This window comes from Corvus cornix, chromosome 2 (genome assembly GCF_000738735.6).
Source record: "Corvus cornix cornix isolate S_Up_H32 chromosome 2, ASM73873v5, whole genome shotgun sequence".
NCBI classification, from domain to species: Eukaryota; Metazoa; Chordata; class Aves; order Passeriformes; family Corvidae; genus Corvus; species Corvus cornix.
This window is the reverse complement of record NC_046333.1, coordinates 133297284-133318482: the sequence shown is the minus strand read 5'-3', so window position 1 is coordinate 133318482 and position 21199 is coordinate 133297284.

The following is a 21199-nucleotide window of genomic DNA, read 5'->3' as shown; positions in this document are numbered from 1 at the left end:
GGCAGGTGGACGATCCCAGGTGCTGCACCGGGCAGCAGTGAGCCCCTCCAGGTGCCTGCAGCGCAGCACCCAGCATGACAGGGTCAGCACTCGCAGTCCTGGTGCAGCACTCCTCTCCCTTGAAGCCCTCTCAGATGAATCAGCAGCACTCTTGAGCATGAAGGACAGTCCCTGGGCACTCCCAGAGCCCACTGCACAGTGCTGCTGGAGAAATGTGGTGGCACTGACACATCCTGCTCCTTGGGCACATCAGTCTTTGGGAGCTGCATGGGCTGCAGAGGGCCTATCTCACGGGGGCACAGGAAGGAGTGCCTGGCTCTGTGTCTGCACTGCAAGTGAAACATGATTAGTAGGGCGTGGAAGATGTAGGGACTTCCAGTCCTTTCCAGTTCTTTCCCACATTCTTAGAATGGGTGGGTAGAAAACGAAGAAATTAAGCAGCTTGCTCTGCTATTTTTCCTCTCCTGTGACCCAGGCGACAGTGAGTAAGTGTAGTGCCCGTGATATACTCTTATTACCATAGTAACTCAGCCAGGAGCTGATGATTGCACAAGTAGATGCCAAAAGGGAAAGACTGCCTAAGGAATAAATCAGCTCTCTGCTAAATCGGTGCATCGTCCCTATCTGCACTTGATATGCCTTAGAAGGCAGTGGGATTCCTCTGGCACACAGTGAGAGCAAATTACACCTCAGGTCTAAGTCTGTGCTTGCAAAGCAATCTTCCCGAAGGATCTAACATTTTACACCTAAATGAAAAATTACCCACCCCTTACTAGAAGAGGATGATTTTCAGCAAGGGTCTGCACTGCCCTCTGCATTTCTCCCATTTCCTTTGAAGCAAGGACATGGGGTGTAGCTCCAGCTGTGCCACTTGTGAGAGCACAGGCATGTCTGCAATTCTCCATAACAGCAGCTGCTCCATGCAAAGAGGAGGCCAGCATTAATGTTTCAGCTTAGTGAGACCTGCTGGAGCCTCCAGGCACAGGATGCCCTTGGCAAGGCATATCTGATTTCTGTCTAATATCTGAAATCTCTGCTCTAGCTCTGGTGCTCTGGGAAGACAAGGCCTTAGAACAGACTGTGATGATGAGACAGCCCCTTGCTCTGGGCTATACCATCTACCTGAAAACCTCACAACAGCAGCTGGTGTTTCATGCTCTTGCCATCACAGTGCTCCATAGGGTCTGAAATCACTGTCACACCCAGGCAAGTAAGGACTGAAATACAAAGAAGTCAGCCAGGTACTAAGGCCATCAAAGGAACATGTAGCAGGGCAAGGATTTGAAAGCTCATTTCTCAGGTGAATATAGTATAAGTCCATAAGTGATCTCAGCGTCATGCATCCTTTTCTAAAACAATTAAGATTAGAGAGGGCTACTCCAAGTACATGGAGCTTTCTTCATATTTTCTTCTTAGTTTTGCCTTTTGGGTAGTAATCTTTATACCAGCATTAGAACTACTGGTGTAACATTCACCACTGTTATTCAGAGCCATAAATTTTCTGCTTAGTATCCAAGGAGTGAGAGGGACACAGAGGAGCAGGATTTTGGCAGTCATGGACACCGCGACTCTGTGAAGGCAACATTAGATAGTGACCACCCTTCAAACTCCATGCTTCCCAACAGCCCAGGACACCTCCTTTGATAAGACAGAAAAAACTGTGTCCATCAGTGACATGACATTATGGTGGGAAGTAGCAAAGTCCTGCCTGCCACACAATCCTGCCTGTTTGGATAAAAATGTTTCAGGAATATTTTCATAACCTTTCCACCAAGTGCTGTTAACAGGTACAACAGTAGGGCTCAATTATGCAAGGTTTCCACTTAAAGTTTCTGGTCAGCAATAAGTCAAGCTCCTCTCTACCCCTACCTAGAAACCTGCAAAAGGAAAACCTTCTCTTGAGTCCTGAAGCTGCACCAAAACCAAAAATATATATATTATGGAGGAGAGGAGAACTGGTGCATTCATTAGGGAACACACAGAACATAACTCATGTAGATGAGCTTTATATGTATTTATATATGTGTGTGTGTATTTATCTGCCTATTTGTGCATATAAATCCTGAGAGATCTCTCCCTTGCTGCTGTGGATAACTAACCTCTGTCCTCTCATGGCATGAGGTGGCAAGGCTACCTGGGCTCCTGTCTCCATCTCAGACTTTTCTGTCTTTGACCCATAAAGGCACTTGCTGACATTAACAACTCATTTGAGCAGAATAACCAAAATGCTTCCCTAGGAGGCCAGAAGCAAGTGTAAAAGAATCCTGTCACTGGGTCTTCCTTGGGAGCTTTACCAGCAGAGAGCAACAGGTGATCATGCTGCTGGCTCATTGTTTTGGGGCTGATACTGGAGCCAGGGACATGCCACAGGGCCAGGCTGGGTCTCAGCACACACAGGACAGACACAGACTTTCTGGATGGCTTCTCCTGCTTCCAGTGCTAGCCACTCATGAAAACCAGAGCCCAAAGGCATTGCAATCATTGGGGCCCTGAAGAGCTCTGCCAGGGCAGAGGCTTGTTTCAGCAGGGCTGCTTGGGGGAACCCACAAAACATCCCCCAAAGCATGGACTATGGCTGCAGCAGGCACATGACTGATAGTCACACGAAGAAGGAAGATGTGCTTGGCCAGAGCCAAGACTGCCATCCCAGCACTGCCACTGCAATTGGACAGTGTAGTACATATGCTGAAAAATAAGAGTATACTGGAAGATGGGCCTTTCATTTCCCTGCACCTGAGCTGCAAGGAGGACATTTCTACTTGAAAGAGCACAGAATAAATTAACTGCTGCTTCAGTTACAGGAAAAATTAATGGTGTTGTGTTGCAGCAGGGATTACTGCAACAAGCATATTTCAAACCAGGAGTCCCGTGGAAAGGAAATATATATATACAGATTCATGGTAGATGTTTCAGAGATGTTTATTTCTCCAGCCGCATGGCCAGGGCTCAGCTCAGGAGCTCCCCCAGTCACGGGACCCGAGGGTCCTTGCCCGCGCAGGGAACACAAACCAACCAATGGGGAATGAGGCTGACCAGGGGCAGGGAAACCCCGTGCCTCCCCCCCAGGGCCCATCTCCCAGGGCTCCATGGCAGGAGGAGGGACCCCAACAGTGTTGTCATAAATGTCTCCACAAATCTCAGTGACAGTTGCAGGGGACTATTAGCATTTGATCTGTCTTGTCTCACACCTGTGTTTCTGGGTAGCATATGCCACTTGTATGCCAAAGCCTGAGAGTGTTCACCACCTAAAACGTGCCAAGCTGAGTATGTAAGTTCCAGGTTAATTGAACTCAGATGAACAAAGACACAAACCTTTTGACTGAGTGCACACATCACAGAAATAAAGAGAGAAATAACGTCAGTCTGGTCTGTGCTCAGGTCAGAGGAGCTCCTAAAGAAGATCCCTGTTTCATTTACCTCCCTCTTTAAGAGACACAACCCTCTTGCCTTTCTCCTGGACTTAAACATTTTTTTTTTTCTTACATTTCCTGAATCTTGAAGGAATTCACCTCCACTACACAGCAAGGAGGGTTTGTTTCATACAGATCACCAACAAAATCTGAGCCTGCACAACTTATACAGTTCCTACCTGGATGAAAAACATAGTCTCTGAGTGCTTATTGCACGCACGTGAAACTCAGTGGTGAGCCATTGATCTACAGCAGTCAGGAGGTGATGGCAGGGGAGAGCAGACACTCCTGATAGCCACTGCTGAATTTCATAGCAAAATCTGAGGGGAAAATAGGAAAATAGGAAAAAGTAAGTAAAGTATAGTAAATGTGACAGTGAAGAGGACCCTTGTCCTCTGGCAGTACAGCTCCCATGATGGGACATCCAGTCAAAACCAGACTTGGACAACTTACTTTGAAAGCTAATGCATTATTTTACCTACTCTTCTCTTGAGATACTAATGCAAAAGTACTTGGGGGAATGCCTTTAATTATGAGGCTTATGTATAAAAGTCTTCTTGCAAGGAAGAGCTTTGTTGCAAGGCTGACTGGCCAGCTCATACCTCCATTCCCACTGGGGTCAGACACCAATAGGCACTGAGTGTGTCCAAACCCCCAGAGCGCCTGCCCTTTCTCTTTGCTAAAATCTCTTTACAACAGGACAAACCAAAAGGTGATACATGCCGGTCCCCAGCTTTCCATTAGTATTCTAAAATACTAATGGAAACAGAAAACAGGGTCAGACAATGTTAGAGCTTTGTATGTGACAGCCTGCACTTAAGGAATCATACTGGAAAGAGTCCAGGGCAGAGGAAAGATGAAAAGGAGAAGAAAGTTGGGATAAAAGTCAGTGGAGCGGCTGGAGTGTGTGCTAATACTGGGGGAGACTCTGCAGCTAATGATGAGATGACAGTGTGCAAAGAGATTTGAAAGTGGAAGCCAAACTGGGAAGTCAGATGAAAAGCTGGAAAAGGCAGGTGCTGAAGTGTGTGTGATCATGGAAAACAGTGTGGAGAGAGAATGAAAGTGGGAACAGCAGAACAGAAAGGTTTTCTGAAAGGAGAAGAGACATCTGTCATCTGCTCTACCAGGCTCAAAGGAAAGCAGAAGGAGTCAGTGGCATCTCAGCCCTCTCTGCAGCAGGTGGCTTGCAGGCTCCCTCCCCACCAAAGCTCTGGGGAGTCACAATTAAATGCAATGAAGTGGAATAAGATAGGCTGGAGCATTGTTGCATGGCAGTGTGTGAAGTCTGGAAGGTAGTTTCTAAATCCACCTGGAATTTGTTCCTCTGATTTGCAAGGAAAGTTGTGTTCACAGACCTGCTAAGAGCCAAAAAAATGAAAAAGCTCAGCTTTACTATATGGTGGCAAAGCATTGACTTCTGTAGCAACAGGGGAAGGAGCTGTGGGTTGCCAAAGCCCTGAGACAGATCGAGTGTAAGCCTCCAGCCCTGGACCTTGCACCCTTGGGGCTCTAGGGATCCCAGGAGCACTTCTGTCAGGGTAGTGTTCTTAGGAATCATGTTCCTTCTGAAGTGTGAGGACTTCGCAATCTGTCCACAGCTGTCTGCAGGCTGTTTGCTGAGGAACAGAGGGCACGGAGGCATTGTGTGTACTTTGTTTTCAGCAAGGCCATCTTTCAGCAAGGCCATGCTATTTAAGCACACACACCCTGCCTTTGCACTGATTGTCAGCCCAGTTGGTTATGCTCTGCTCTCCACTCCAGCCCCACATGAGAGGAAAACCCAGCCCTTGAGGTCTCTCCTTGCACAGGGATAACAAAGATGTCTCCCTCCAGCCCATGCACTGGGATCTGCAAAGGGCCTGTTTCCATTAAAACCAACAGCAACCTGCCTTTGGGACAGAGTGTGACCTTCCTTATTCCCATCTCAAATGACAATGGGGGCAGGAGAGGTGTGAGCCAAACACAACTGAGGAGCCAAATGCCTGCGTCCCCAGCTCTTCTTTCAGGCTCTGTAGCTCTGCAAGCCTGGGTCACTGTGGTGGGTTAACCCTGGCTGGACACCAGGTGCCCACCAAAGCCACTCTATAACTCCTTTCTTCGGAGGGACAGAGGAGAGAAAATACAATGAAGAGTTTGTCGTTTGAGGTAAGGACAGGGAGAGATCGTTCAGCAGTTATTGTCATGTGCAAAACAGACTCAACTTGGAGAAATCACCTGAATTTATTACCAATCATATCAGAGTAGTATGAGAATTAAACCCAAATCTTAAAAACACATTCCCCTCACCCCTCCCATCTTCCTGGGCTTAACTTTATTCCTGACTCTCTACCTTCTGCCAGCAGCACAGGGGGACAGCACAGGGGAACAGGGAATGGGGGTTGTGGTCAACTCATCACACGTTCTTTCTACCACTGCTTCCTCCTCAGGGAGAGGACTTCTTTTCCTGCTCCAGTGTGGGGTCCTTCCCGTAAGAAATAGTTTTCCATGAACTTCTCTAGTGTGAGTCCTTCCCATGGGTTGTAGTTCTTCACAAACTGCTCCAGCATGGGTCCCTCCCACAGGGGGCAGTTCTTCAGACACAGCCTGCTCCAGTGCAAGTGCCCCATGGGGTCGCAAGTTCTGCCAGCAAACCTGCTCTAGCATGGGCTCCTTTCCCCACAGGTTCACAAGTCCTGTCAGGAGCCTGCTTCATCATGGGCTTAACACAGGGTCTGAGCCTCCTTCAGGGATCCACCTGCTCTGGTGTGGGATCCGCCACAGGCTGCAGGTGGATATCTGCTCCACCATGGGCTGCCTCACCATGGCCTTCAGCATGGGCTGCAGGGGAATCTGCTCCAGTTCCTGGAACACCTCCATCCCCCCTCCTTCACTGACCTTGGTGTCTGCAGAGTTATTGCTATCACTCATTCTGGTCTTCTCTGGCCACAATTGTTTCTGCGCAATAACATTTTTCTCTTAATAAAATACATCATCCTGGGGGTGCTACTACCAACACTGATGGGCTCAGCTTTCCCAGGGGTGCTGCCATCATTGCTGATGAGTTCTGCCTTGGCCAGCCACTGGTCTGTGTAGAAGCCACCTGGCATTGACACTATGGGACACAGAGGAAGCTTCTAGCAGCTTCTCACAGAAGCCAAGCCCTATAAACCCCCCACCCCCACCTATCCCCCTCCAAAACCCTGCCACATAAACTCAGTATGTTCACTTCCCAGATCAGGAGTCCAGGACATCCAGTGGTGGCTTTACCACCATCAGGGAGTGTAAAGAAGAGTGAATGGAGGTTCATCCCTTAAGGCTGAATGTCTCATAGTGGCCAAACCCACAGAGAGGTGGGTTTGAACATGTCCCATCACAGCCCATGAGTTAGCCTGTAGTGTGGCATTCACTGCTGGTGGCCATGAGGAATCCCAGGCACTCACCAGTTCAGGTCTTCCCATCTCAGCTTGGGATGCTGTTGCCCACTGTCTGTGAGACATCAAGGACTCAAAGATTCCTGCCTTATCTGTGTTACCTGTGTATTGGCACCCTTCACTGATGATCCAAAACTTCCCAGATATATATATATGTATATATAAAAGCAGCCCAAATTCAAGGTTTCAGCAGTATGAGCGATGGGAACCTGACAGTATATTTAAGCTCCCTCCTGAGTGAATCATACAGATGCAACTGCTCTGAAAGATCCAGCAGCTAAGTTCCCAACATGAATATGCTTCAGTAGCTGCATTTACTTTTGTTTCTATTAGACAAACGTTTCTATTTGTCTCATCACACAACAACACCCATAAAGCAGAAAAATAGCTTTTCCCAGCTTCTGTTAAGTTGTTTCACACCAGTAAAGACTAGTTACGCTGGTGTCAGGAAGTTGACCTACATCCTTTTGGCTGTTATTATCTCATCAAACAGGCCAACCTCGTGCTAGCTAGTTCTTGCCCTGTCTTGTTTCAATCAGTTGGCATAGTGGCTCTTTTTTCAAGGATTCACATTTCATTTGCATAAGAACGTTAATGGAGTAATTTCAGCAATAAACGCCCAGATTAACCCTGCTGTACCCTTAGGAAAAGTCCTTTTCACTGTGAAGCTTTTTGGCATTTCCCTTCTCCTCCACTGGCTAACAAAGGCACACATGAGAGAGGTGAAGCTTCTCTTTGTGCCACTTTCAAAAACAGTGGCTTTCACAATAAGAAAACACATCCAACATTTCCTGTCTGGCTTAGGCTAAACTCATAATTTGTCTTCTCCAGAGGGACCAAAGAAATGTAAGACCTGAGTAGGCAGGCCAGAGAATCTTACTGCTGGCAAACTTCTGAACTTTACATTCAAGGACGGTACAATTAGCACACATGGCTGAGGCAGTACCACATTCCGAGCCCTGTTTTGCACATTTCACCTGATGGGTATTTAGAAAAAACCACAATAGTCCCAAGAGTGGAAAATCCCAAATCTCCCTGCACAGGGCACAGAGCCCAGCTGTTGGGGTTTAGAACCAAACACCTTCTGTTTCTTGCTTTGTTTCCCCCTGCATCCATGGCCACACTGTAGTGAAAGATTAGAAAATCTTTCTTTATCCTTGAAATAGCCTGCACCTCACTGGTTTCTGGGAGGAGGTGGTGGATGTGTTCTCAGGCCCATCCAGCTGAGCAGATATTCCAAGTGCCAGATGCCACTCTCCAGGGGGAGGGAAGCTGGTGCCTGTTTTATCCCATCCTTCACACTCACTTTCTCTTTTGCTATGAGCTGTAAAGAAAGATTGTGCTTTGTCAAGGTTAATGAGATATTTATTCTACATTTGATCTCTCCATTTAAAGCTTAATTACTGCCCTAGATGGCTCCAGTCCTTGGAAATCAGCATCTGTGTGTAACAGAAAGATGGAGCCGTCAGCTATTTCTCACTACATGAAAGGAGCACCGTGTCAGATCATGTTATGAGGTACCTCCATTATCTGTGAGTCAGTCAATCATAGGTTTTCCTCAAGCACATGCTACCCCCCCACTGTCATCATCCTCCTTCTTTGATGCTCTCCTCCCTCCCTCTTTGATGCCCATTTGAGGACACCCAGCTGGGGTGCATGGTCTCCAAGTCCTTTAGCCCCTCAGGGAAGGATTTCCTTGCCATGAAGGCACTCCCCTATTTGGTTGACAATCCCCCTCCAGAGATACTCTCAAGCTGTCTTCATGATGTGCTACCTGTCTGTCCCCTGGAGGGGTGCATGCCTCCTGGGGATGCCTTCCCTGGGATATAGCTATGGGCCTTGAAAGATAAGGGGAGAAGACACAGAAACCCAAGAGAAGCAAAAAGGGTCACTCCAAATGCAGGGCTATCTCCCTGCAGAGCCTATGCACACTCTTTTGCAGAGGCTGCTGGCTACACCAGCCTGGTGCAAGGAGAGCTGGTCCCTGCTGGTGCCAGTGTCCCACACCAAGGCCTTGTAATGATGTGATGTCAACGTCACCTCTGATGTCTCCATCCAACCTGGGTAACATGGCAGAGCCAAGTCCCATGGTGTTGCACTGGGGGAAGGGGGCATTTGAGCAAGAAAAGCAGTGGAGGGCTCTGCCTGCAACACCCCAGCACCACCCCAGGTCCCCCTGACCAGTGATGCCCACCCAGCAACTTGCAGAGGAGCCAGCATACCCTGTCAGGCCCCCATCCTGAACCCAAGCATTCCTTTGCTTGCCTTCGTTTTCAGAAGGCTAATATGCCAGCAGTCCATCAGCACCTGGGGGGCAGCTCAGCTTCTGGGCTGAGAAGTTTTGGGTGTCTCTGGTGTCCATCACAGTGTGGGTGCTGCTACAGCTCATCTTCATAGTCACAAAGGAGCTGGATGTGAGCTGCATGGTGTGGCACCCAGAGTGCAAGGAGCACCAAGGCTGCCACAGCACAGCAGGAGGCACAGGCATGGATTTGACATTGTCATCAAGCCCCAGAAGGACCAGTACCAGATCACAGTGAATGTGCAGATGGCACTGTGGACTGAGAGCCGCTGACACCTTCATTGTGTGCCCGAGGCCCTTGGTGGCAGATGTCACCCTTCATCGCATGCACATTACTGGCCCCATGGAACCCAGAACCAGGACACTGATGCAGTTAGTGGTGGGGACCTCCAGAGGTTAGGGACCTCCAGGGGTTGGGGACATCTATGGGGACTGGGACCTCTAGGGGTGGTTGAGGACCATGGGAGGTTAGGGAGATCCATGGGCTGGGAATATCTAGAGACACGGAGGACATGCAGGGATGGGGTCAGGAGTGGGTGATGCCCCTGCACTGTAGTGACCCTATACCCAACACCATGTGCCTCTGCTCCCCCCTGCACATGGCTGCAGGTGTTGGGACCTCCTCTGTGGGGGTGTGTTGGGGGAACTACAACCAAAAAAACACATCAGGTCAGAAGCTTCTGCCAGGCAGGATGCAAAGCAACACAGGCTAAACCTCCAAACTGCGTCAGCACAGCATGCTATGCTGAGCTGCACTAATTAGTAGCCTAAAGAGAAACAGCATCAGCATGGATGAGTTCTCTCTGAATCAAGTCTCCCTGCAGAGACCTGCTTGTGCATCAGCCTTTTCTGCAGGCATTGCACCAGCTTCCAGCTCTAGCTCTAGGTTATCTCAGTGTGATCTCCCATGCTGAGATCAGGTGCACCTGGCAGGCACCTTCATGGGGGTAAAGGAGAGCTGTGGGGTCACTCAGGCTCTGAGAACTGAGATGTGCTGGGCAGGAAGCTGAATGCTCTTTTGAAAACACTTCTGTTCTAGGCCCCACAACTTCCTGAGAAGGAAGGGTAAATGGGTCAGCGGGAGGTGCAAGCAGTGACTCCTCAAGTGTCAGCATGGAACATTTTCACTGGGACATGTTTCTGAAGTCAGGATTATGTGTGTTCTCTGAGCTTTATATAGTCACTTCTGTAAAGAGAGGAACAGTCATATGTCGAATGTCTTAAAAGATTTTAACAAGCTCTTCACCAGAAAGTTATTCTGAACAATTACGTTTTCAGTATGGGCCATGAATACATTAATAAAAATGATTGTATTATAATCAAAATACTGGGGCTCACTCAACAAGTCTGATTCATGGCTCTTTGCAAAACACTCTGAAGATAAGGGAGCAGTTACAACTCATCAAACATATATAAATTTAACTATGGGCAAGAGAAAACATTTTTAAATGTAGCTGCATGCCTCTTAAAGACTTGCTACATTTAAGAGGTCAGTGTCCTTCCAAGGCCACCACTACAATTGCAGTTATTCACAAAGAAAAAACACTCAGCCTCTGTATTTCAGTTTCAGATAGCTTGGTGAAATCAAATCCACAGAATGCGTCCAACTTGACTTTTCAGAGCTCAATTTTCAACATTTGCTTTGATAGAACATAGTTTTTCTATTGGTAGTTTAGCCCAAATTGATTTAAAATTTCTTGGTTACCTAAAGAACAAATAAAGAGAGCAGCAACCAGCCCTCTCCCAGTACTGCAGGAAGGGAAGAGCTCTTTGGCTCTCTGTATCAACCTGTTGGCTCCCCAGTGCAGGACTATGCAGTGCTGCAGTGTTGTGTTCAGTCTTATCAAGGAAACATCAGTTTATGACACTCCACAGTCTCCAGTTGAAAACTGCTCCACTCCTGGAAAAAACCTCATTTAATGCTTGCTCTGAACTATCTTTTGTTGTATTATACTATCAGCAACATTTATTTGAGCCATTTAGAGTATCCCAGAACAAGACACTGTTGCTCTTTTTTCAAGCCTCATGTTTAAAAAGAATTACCCAAATTTTAAAACAAACAAACAAACAATAACAAAACAACAAAAAATCATCCAGTAATAATAGAAGTGAGTCTCTCATCTTCTGTTGCAATAACAAGGTTAAACAATTTGAGATGTCATCACCGCTCTAAGAGGTATTCCTGCTTACGACAGCTCTGACGCAGGGAAGGGAAACTCCTTTCAGAAGAGTCAGGACATGCCCAGCAGTGGCAGTGCATAATGTTTCCTGTTATCACGGGATCTTTCATTAAATATGAGAGAAAAACAAGGTATGTTATGCTGGAAAAGCCATGTTCCTTGTACTGTAGCCACAGCCCGCGAGGTGGCAGAAGGAAGCGAGTGTCACTGCAGGCTCAGCCAGCTCAGCCTGCACTTCTCTTGATCCCTGGTGTTTTGAATTTTGAAAAGGAAGGCAAAAGAAAAAACCAATTGAAGAACAGAAGCATGCTTAACTCTCATGCACAAACTTTCCTGGAGAAGAGGATAAGCTATTAAGAGGATTGTTTGTATACATTAAAGACAGAGAGAAGTGCAGAAAACAAAGTGCATGTTTTTAGCACCCTTTTAGAACTATGTATTTCAAAACGGTAAGACGAATAATAGCAATGGCTAAGAATTATTTTACGGCTCTTAGTGAAGTGATGACTGCCAAGAAGATGCCTTCAGACAGGCCTGTTGCAATATAAATTTGCAACAAAATTATCAAATCAGCTCTCTACTAAGCCCACATGTCCTGTATGTTTATTGACTTGTTTATTGACCAGGTCTATATCCAGTGCTAACTAGTTAAAAAAAACAAAACACTGAGAGCTTGTTCAGCTCTTTGGTCTAACACACTTTGAAATCCTGAAGGAATGCAATACAGTAGTTTATTCAGAAATCAGCAATTAACTTCTCAAGCTCCAAGAAATCTGTGTCCTAATGACGCTTCCTAGGGAATCCCACCACACACCTTACCCAAACAAGACTGCAGCTCTCTCCTCCATAGAGAAGACATGGTGGTAGCATTACTGAGTAGCATTCCCGATAGCCATGTACTTGGGGGATTTGCTTCCTGGTAGAGCCGTGCCTCAGGTAGGAGGGTCCTATATATATTTCTTAAGTTCCTTTGCTGGATTCCCAGCATGTCCTGCATCTGTTGGAAGTATCTGCTGAAGGAAGCTCACGCAAACACCTAGTTTCATCCTATATTGTAAAGGAGGTTTAAATCACAGCTGCAAGATACTGCTCTCCCCATCGTGATAGTTCAGCAATATGGCTTTACTATTAGTTTCTTGGGAAAAGACCACAGAAAACAGAACAATAGTCTGTTTAACTCCCTGTCATGGGTTAGCAATTAGCTAACTCCCCCAGTTAGCAAGGGGAGGGAGGCCAACATGAGCTTATCACATCTCAGAGAGCAGAGAACCCCACGAGAGAACTTACGTGTGTCTGCATCCTGTGCAACCCTGTGCATGCCCCAAAGGGAAGGCTATGATAAGAGCTTATGCTGTTGCATCCAACCACAAAGCATAAAGCCTCAGAAAACCAGTTTTACTCAGCCTGTCCCCTCGCCCCTGTATGCAATGCTGCTGGGCTGAGATCATGTGTTGCATTTCCTAGATAAAAGTGAGTGAGGTCACCTTAGACTGTCTTTGTAGTAGGTCTTACTTAGACTGCCCATGGACGATGTCCTTTCTTTGCCATGTCTTCTCTGACAAAGTAGGCTTGCTGGCTGCCTGAGATCCCTGTGCTCTGGATTCCTTGGAAGCAGGTCCCACAGCACTCAGTGCTCAGTGGCTCATTCTGCAATGCCAGCCCTGCTTGCACAACCAGCAGGAAGCACTTTAGGAAGGGGTCCCCTCTGCAATGACAGTATTTCTGCTCCATGTTGCCTTCATTAACTTAATTGTCCATAAAGTTCCCTCACCAGCAGGCTGATGCCACCTCCTCAGGAACCTGCAGTGCTTCTTGCAGATCCAGCACAAGTGTGGAGCACCCATCACTGGGAAATGTTCCTGCTCTGGTGCTCTTTGTGTACCAATTTAGGTTCTTCTGCCTTAGGAAACTCTTAGTCCTTTTTAGTGGGGCCAGCTTTGTGCTTTTCTGTCACTACAAAGTTCAGTACACTTATAGCACCACTGTGTAATTAACATTGCTGTCACTTGCTGAAATTCTTCATTTGTTTTTTTTTATGCTGCAGTTTTGAGCTAATGCAGGTATCACCAGCAAAAGGATGACTGTAAAGTCACTTGCACCTGAGAGTTTCTTTGGATGTAGAGCCAGTGCTCTCAGTTATAATAAAACTCTTACCTTAAAAAGTTAAAAAGCAGTTGAGCAGCACAGTTAAGAAATCTGTTTTCCCATGGATTTATAGCTGGATTATCTGGTGTGCAAATACACACAAACAACCCCCCAAAAATTTGCATAGGTGGGATACAATGTCTGTTCCATGTTACTTTGTGGTGTCTGATAGCAAAACTCACAGTGCAGCTCTCAGGACCTGGGGAGGATGCTCTGTGCATGTAAGGCTGCCTCTGCTGATTAACCGCTCTCTCAGATCCTGATTGAAATCAGCCAATGGGTCCAAAATTCCTAGGCGGACAGACTGAATGGCTGTATAAGCCTCTTCTCCATGGGAAAATGCTCCAGAAGAATACATGGTCAGACCAACAGTGCATGTCACTAACTGGGCTCCAAATAAGCCAATTTACCTCAACCAGTTCTGGGTCCTGTTAACAAAATGTAACTACTAATATAGGAGACATGCCAGCAAAGCCAAAGTATCTCTGACGACACAGTGTATGTAACAGAAAGTTTAACATAGAGTCAATGGAAAGAATGTAAAGCTGGGTGAGATCTATCTAAGGCTGAAGCGGAGTGCTGGCATGGTTGGGACCCCTGTACTCAGCTGAGCCTTTCCATTTCTGTGGCAAAAGGACCCCCCTGTGCTTGTAAAGGCTCCCCCTTACAGGAGAGACTGCTGGGGACTGATTGCAGGGTGCTATACTCCTCCTGAAGAGAAATCCCTTAAAAATGCAGTCATCATCTTAATTGCTGCTTCTGTCTGTTGGCAACAGAAAAGAAATGAGAGCTCCTTCTGAGTTAGTAAGCTTGCACAGACTGGGTCAACATACTGCAGAAGCAATGGATGTTGTGCTAGAAATAAATTGGACTCTACAGCTTGAATAGATGCCAAGGAGCAAGTCTGATCTCCAAAACTGCAGCTAGCAGACCATGAAGAGAAATTGGCAGAAAAACACAGTAATCAGCTGTCAAGAACTGCAACACGTCCTGCAGATGAGGAGCTCAGGGCTGAGTACCACATTCTCATACAATGTGCAAGCTGCAAATAACAACTGCACCTCTTTGAAATTCACTTGTGCACCTTCTGGAAAGAATTAAACACAGGCAACAGCACTCAAACCAGTAGAGGTGGGCTGGATTTCTGCCAGTATTTATCATACATAGGACTTGATTTAATAGAGAGTAGAACCAGAGAGGAGGTCAACTACACCTGTTGTCTGAGCATTTGCCATGCTCCTAATGCTAATGGACCTGTGCATGTCAGTGCCCATGAGCATTATGCAGGATTATCTTTTAGAATGCCTTGCAATCAAACCAAAGTTCAGAAATTCTTAGTCCCACCTTCCTCATAGGTTAAGAAATAATGTTATTCCTACCTGACATTATCTGTCATGATACTGATTCTGTCCTTATCCAGACTAGTGCTGGCTAGGGCTCTGCTGTGACATGAGCCATTGGATTGCTGTGAGCCCCCTTCAAAATCAGTGCCTGAAGGGCAGCACTGGACATGTTATTGGAGAGCAGCTACCCCAAAGGGGTTGGTGTTTAACTTCTCTAGACTCTGCTATGTCTGTGGTAGAGACTTAGATAGCAGGCTGGAACATGTTTGCTAACACCAGACTTACCCGGTCTGGACTCTGCCCTTTCTTTGAAGAATGGATATTGGATACTTTTTGAGGATTACTGGTTTTGTGCTGGATATCACTGCTGCAGTCCTTCTGTCACAGCACAGTGGAACAGCTGTTTCCCCCTTAGTCTAAGTAACAGGATCTTGAGACCCTTCCTAGAGGCCATCTGACACTTGGTCAGAAGTGCCATCACTAGACTGTGCCAGGGCAAGTAACCTTAATTCTCTAATCTGCTGTCTCTCCTCTCACAAGCAGCGTAAGAGCTGCAGGCACTCAGGAGCAACCAGGCTTCCTACCATGTGATCAAGTTGATTCATCATTTCTGCTCCAGTAAATCCCACCTAAAACTCTTCAGGATGTACTAAGGTTAGATGAGAGACAACATGCAAGTATGCCTGCTGGTTTAATATCTCCTTGCCATCATGCTTTGTCCTAACTGTTAAAAACCAAGTACTTTGGACTGAGAACGTTGTTGGCTGAAGTCACAGGTTTCCACAGCCACAATGTCTTTGCCCAGGGCAGGATGCTGATGTGTCGGGGTCTCTGTGTGTTGTGCAACACATCCCAGAGAAACTGCAGCCACATCTAACATCACCACTGAGATTTAAAAATGTAGCTGTCCCATCATGAGACAACTGAGAGCAGGGCATCCATCAGGATCATAAAAAAGCAGAGGTGCATAGTGAGCCTGCCATGAGCCTGCTAACTGTGTCCTTCACTGTTTTTTCAGCATTGTCATATAATTCTCCACAACAGCCCTGAAGAAGTTCACAGAGACTTGAGCGACTCTTTTCTCTTGCCTGGGCTGTTCTAAGCACAAGGGTGGTTCCTCCCATCTCCTCTTCTTTCCCAAGACAAACATTTCTGGCTTCTTTGAAGGTAGGTGTGGTAAAAAGCCACCTCCAGTGCTGAGACAGCAAAGCCATACGTTCTTTCCCATATCATCACTGTTTGCCCAAGCACCTTCCCCTCCACAGCACCTCTCCGAGCAATGAGAGCCAAAGGCTCTCGAACTGTGTAGAGCACTAAGGTAATTTCCTGACCCAGGGTGAGGTCTAATTGGTGGAGTTATGAGCTGCAGTGCCTGTGAGGAGCATTAGCAAGGCTCTGTGCTGGCAAGGGGCTGCAGGGTTAGAGCGATGAGGAAAAAGGGATTCAAGCTTCAGAACAGCTATTTCAGCCTGAATCCTTCCACTGGTGTGTTTTACATGCACAGCTGCATTTGGGTACTGATGGAGGCTTCCAAGTCAACAGTGGCGTCAGGGCATCCACAGGGACTCGTGAACATCAGGGTTTGCAGTGTTGGTTGTGGAAATTTTGCCTAGCATATGGGAAGGGACATCCAGAGAAAGATCTGGGGAAGACCCTCAGGACTTCAGGGCACCCAATAAAGCAGTCAGGACAGTAAGACCTGAACCCGGTCACTCTGGGGGGCAGGTTGTCCGCAGCACAGTCTTGAGAAGTTGAGAGAAATACAGGTGTACTGTTTATAGGCTGATGGAAACCATTAGAACAGACTGGGAGCTGACTGTATGAAATTTCAAAAATTAATTGTTAATGGGGAGCCATCCTCGCTGCCAGTCTTTTTCAGTAGTATTAGTCCCACAAGGACCTGTTCTTACAACGTACTATTCAATACTAGTTTAAGCTCTTTGGTTAATCAAACAGAAAAGGAAAAAAAAGGATCCAATCCTGATTTTAAATATCTGTGCAAAAGATTTCTCTCACCAAGGAACTCTTTTCAGTAACAGGGAAAAATATAAAGCAATATATAAAAAATAAAAGCAATAAGCCTGAAAGGTTGTTTCCAGGCTTTATTTTGCTTAAAGGTGCACATTTTAAAATAGGGAATAGGTGAAGTGTGCAAAGGCTCATGTTGTGCAGGCAGCCTTTGGTTTGGGCTTTGAACAGATGGAGTTGTTACCATGAATACTAGGACATAGGGGACAGTACCAGGAAAAGCCTGGGACAACTGGTTTGGAGAAGGGTACCCTGGAGATGTGGGAGTAGGAAGGCTCAGGTGCAGGACGTTAAGGGGTGGCAGTCTCAGTTTGGGGATGGAGAGAATGCAGCTTGCAGGTATTTAAGCTGCTCCTGTCTATACAGGCCTTTGCATTCTAACCTGGTCTTCTTGGCCATGGAAGTTTTCCCACTGGGACAAACAGGCATGTCTCCAGCATCAGGCATTTCCACTTCACTTCTTTATAACTTTTTAGCCAGGTCGCAAGAGCAGAGTTTTTCAAATTAGCTTCACAGACCAGTAGTCAGATTAAAATGAGTCTTTTTTTTTTTTTTTTTTTTTAAATCAGGTAGTTTAAATGAGAGTTTTACATTTTTCTAGACTAGGAAATACTAATGTTCAAAGTCTGTACCTAATATTACCTCACAACCAGCTCTTGGGACTCTTCTTTAAGTGCCATTCTGTCTTGCCTGATTAGAGATGTGCACTGAGTGTTTTCACAGAAGCATTAATTCATCCTCCTTGGTTTTCTCCCACAGTTTCCAAGCAAAAGCCAGGCTAAAGGACAGAGTGAAAAAACAGCCCTCTGCCTGTGCTGCTCAGACACCAGCCATATAGCAGGAAAAGGGTTTTCCATTCCTCCATCCCATGGCAGTCTGTCCTAAGAGTAAACCTACGAGCATCTACTGAGACATTAATCTGAGACATCTACTGAGACAGTAATTGAGCTGCTGAAGTTCTGGCAATTAGCACAGACATCCTGTCTTGCTGCCCCATAAGTAAAGTCTTTTACCTCTACATAGCTGCCATCTTTTGGCATTGCTGGCTCCTTCCAGGAATGTGTTTTCTGTTCTGCTCTGCATCCCATAGCACATTCCTCTGGTGCAGCAGTCTGCAATCTTTTGCATGAAGAAATGGGGTCTGGTGGCCTGGTGCAAACCAAATCATTCTCCTGATTTCTCTTGCCAGGTCCTGTTTATCCACCAGTGCTTGTTAGCTAGACCGTACTATGTTCCAAGTGCTGTCAGCAGCTGGCAGGAAACACTGGCAATCAGAGCAATCCCCACAGCTCAGTTTGCAGCAGGCTCTTTGGATTCCTGCTTTTAAGTCATGCAGTGACTCCAGAGTGAGTGTAACAGGGCATCTGAAAAGGAGAAAGTTGAAATCCAGCAGATGTTTGTCACTGGTCTCCTCCTGAAGCAGCACACTGCTGGGACTGAGCCAGCACTGCTAACCTGGAAAAACCAGCAGTGCGTGTGTGGCACTTTCGGATGTCCAAGGCTGCTTCCCTTCCATGGAGAATATCCTACAGCTGCAGAGCCCTTTCCTGTGTACTCTCTGTGCTTATTCTCTGATGTGTAATTCTGAGATGCACCTCTGCCCTTTTGCTTCCTTATCCAGCAAGATTTTACGTGCTATTTGGAAAACATGAAGAGCTTCCCACCCTGCCCTTACCAGTTCTAGAATGGCAATGAAATCTGCACGTGGATGACCGAAAAACAGATAGAGAGGCTGGCTCTGGATGAGAAGTAATTGCCCCTTCCACAAGGTACAATAAGCAGTTACCGAAATATTTCTAGTACAAGGCTGGAGTATTGCAGATGGGCTGAAGAAGGAAGCAGAGATAATGAACACTGTGAGCCACCTCAATGCCGAGGCATCTCTGTGATGTGCAGCCACTCGGAAGCATAGGTTGAGGGATGCATTCCTCTCCTTGAGGGTAGAGGCCAGTTGTCAGCAATGTTGGCATGTTCGTGAGAGGTTTTAATCACAATTGCAGCAGGTTTTAACATCCACATGATACAGTGTGTGGATTTTCTTTATGCCTCATACGTGTATTTATGTTGGTGGAGAGGAGGGAAACCTTGGTATTCTGAATGAATTAAAAATGTAGAGATATATTTGTCTTCATGATAAGGCAAGGACTTGAACACGTACGAGATTCAAAAGCATGAATGGAGGGCACATGCAAAAAAAAGGAATGATTAATCAGAGTGCATTTAAAAATAGTAATTGTATGTAATGCTGAGCAAAGCTAAAATCTATTTTAAACTGTTTATACAGAACGGAAGCGTATGTTCTCAAGGTCTCCAGTTTGTCTATGTGGGTTGGTCAAAAAAGTTGTGACATGCTGAGAAAGGCATTTGTGCCTTGTTGTTTTTAGCAAAACTCACTTCCAACAAAATGGATTTAAAAGAGGAGAGACTGCAAAATACCTAAAGGTCACAAGGCAGTCTTGCCCCATTCTCTCCAGGAGGTGCATATGCCTTGAAACCTTTGAGGAACTGCATCTCCATGCTTCTGACTGCCTCCATCTGTCATTCTTCATGAACCTTTTCCTCAAGCCCTCAGATTGCTGTCTCTCAGAGAAGGTGGGCAGGTCCTTATTGCATCTTCCCTTGTACATGTTTTTGCCCTTCCAGTGGAGAGGAATGCTCACTGAAGCAGCTCTGTCCATTCTTGCTGGAAAGGGTCAGGAGCTATGGGAAGAAAAAAAAACAAACCACCAAACCCAGAGAAAGGACAATTAGCTGTAGTCTCTGTGCCACCAAAATCTACCATTGACTTTGGGACACTTCCTTGGGTTTGTCCTAATTTAAGGTTTGGTGGCAGAAATATTTCTGCAGGCTGCCTTGTTGCACAAGAGCCTAAGCCCATGGTAGAGGTGAGGTAGAAGTATCAACTTCTGGAAAAGGTTTACAAATGTGTAGCCACATGGTACACTGCCAGCTCGCTGGGGGTGTGGAAGAAGGGGGCACTGTCCTGCTATGAAGGACAATGTCCCTCTTGTTTATGTGCTTCTGGAGTCTACTGAAGGGACCAGGATTACAGTGAGGAGCACAGGGAGGCTGGCAATGTGCTGGACATCACCAGAGGTTGTCCTTGTTCTGGAGGATGCCATCTATCAGGTGTCCCTGAAACAAAGAAGCTGTTCAGAAAGGCAGCAGGCAAACCAGGAAAAGATGCTGCATTGCTGCTAGTGGGGCTGGTTCTTTAAAGCTAACATGGAATTGGAAGGGTACCACAAGCCTGAGGTGCCCTGCCAAAAGAGCTGCATTGCTGTGCCAGCTTCTTTCCAAACAAGAACTTAGTCTTTGGCTTTCCTTCTCACTTTGTTCACTCTTCTTTTTTTCTTACCTTTGCTTTCCATTTTTAAACCTTGTGGATCAGCATACTGTGCACTGCAGAACACCTCGTTCTACAGTAGCATGCAGAAGGAGGCATACCATCACGTGCCTTAAAATATTTATTTCTGCAGTATGTATGTATTGTGACTTGGTATCACCTCAGGCCAGTGCAGTGCTAAGAATCTATTGAATCTGTGAGCCAAATATGTGGTTTAAGATCTCACTCCTTTTTTGTATTTGCCACAACAGCAATACTGTTCAAGCCCATGAGGTGCCCACACCCCAGCTCTGGAAAAGCAGCACACAGCAATTGGGGTCAACAGAGGGACAGGAGTTAATGCTGTGTCAGGGAGGCGTGAACTGGATGTATGAAAGCCGGAGCTGTGGCTGTGCAAAATGCCTTTACAGGGAAAAGAATGGTATGCTAACACATGGGGGAGGGAAGAGGTGAAAGTCCACAAGGCAGAGAAAGGGTAAATGAGCAAAACACTACCTTGTGAGGCCCCCAAGTTGGATAGGTACTGCTGCATGATGTTTTCTATCAAACAGCCCTAACTACCAGGATTCCAGCCTGGCTAGGTTCTGCCTGCACCCATGTCACCCCACCCCTGATATTCAGCAATGCTGACTCTGATCCACCATTCCATCAGCCTTGAATATTCTTTCAAAGGTCATTGGGTTCAAAGCCCATCTCTTCTGTGTTTGTGTCAACATTGGTCTGGATCCACAAAATCTAGCGAGATGATCGCTGTCACTTGCAGGCCCAGGGCATCTCCCTCCGTTTCCTTCACTTCTTTAGACATGACAAGGGGTCATGGTGGGGCACCAGATAAAACCCCTCAATAGGCAGGCACACAGTACCAGCATGTTCCTCCCTGCAAGCAAGTGGCCAAGGGCTGCCTTTGGCCACATGTCAACATTTAGCCAGCTGAGATGATGTTTGATGTGACATGGTCAATAGTGAGCACAGGAGCAAATGAACAGGAAAAATACACCACAGTAAGTGCAGCAGGGAATGGCAGTGGGAGGA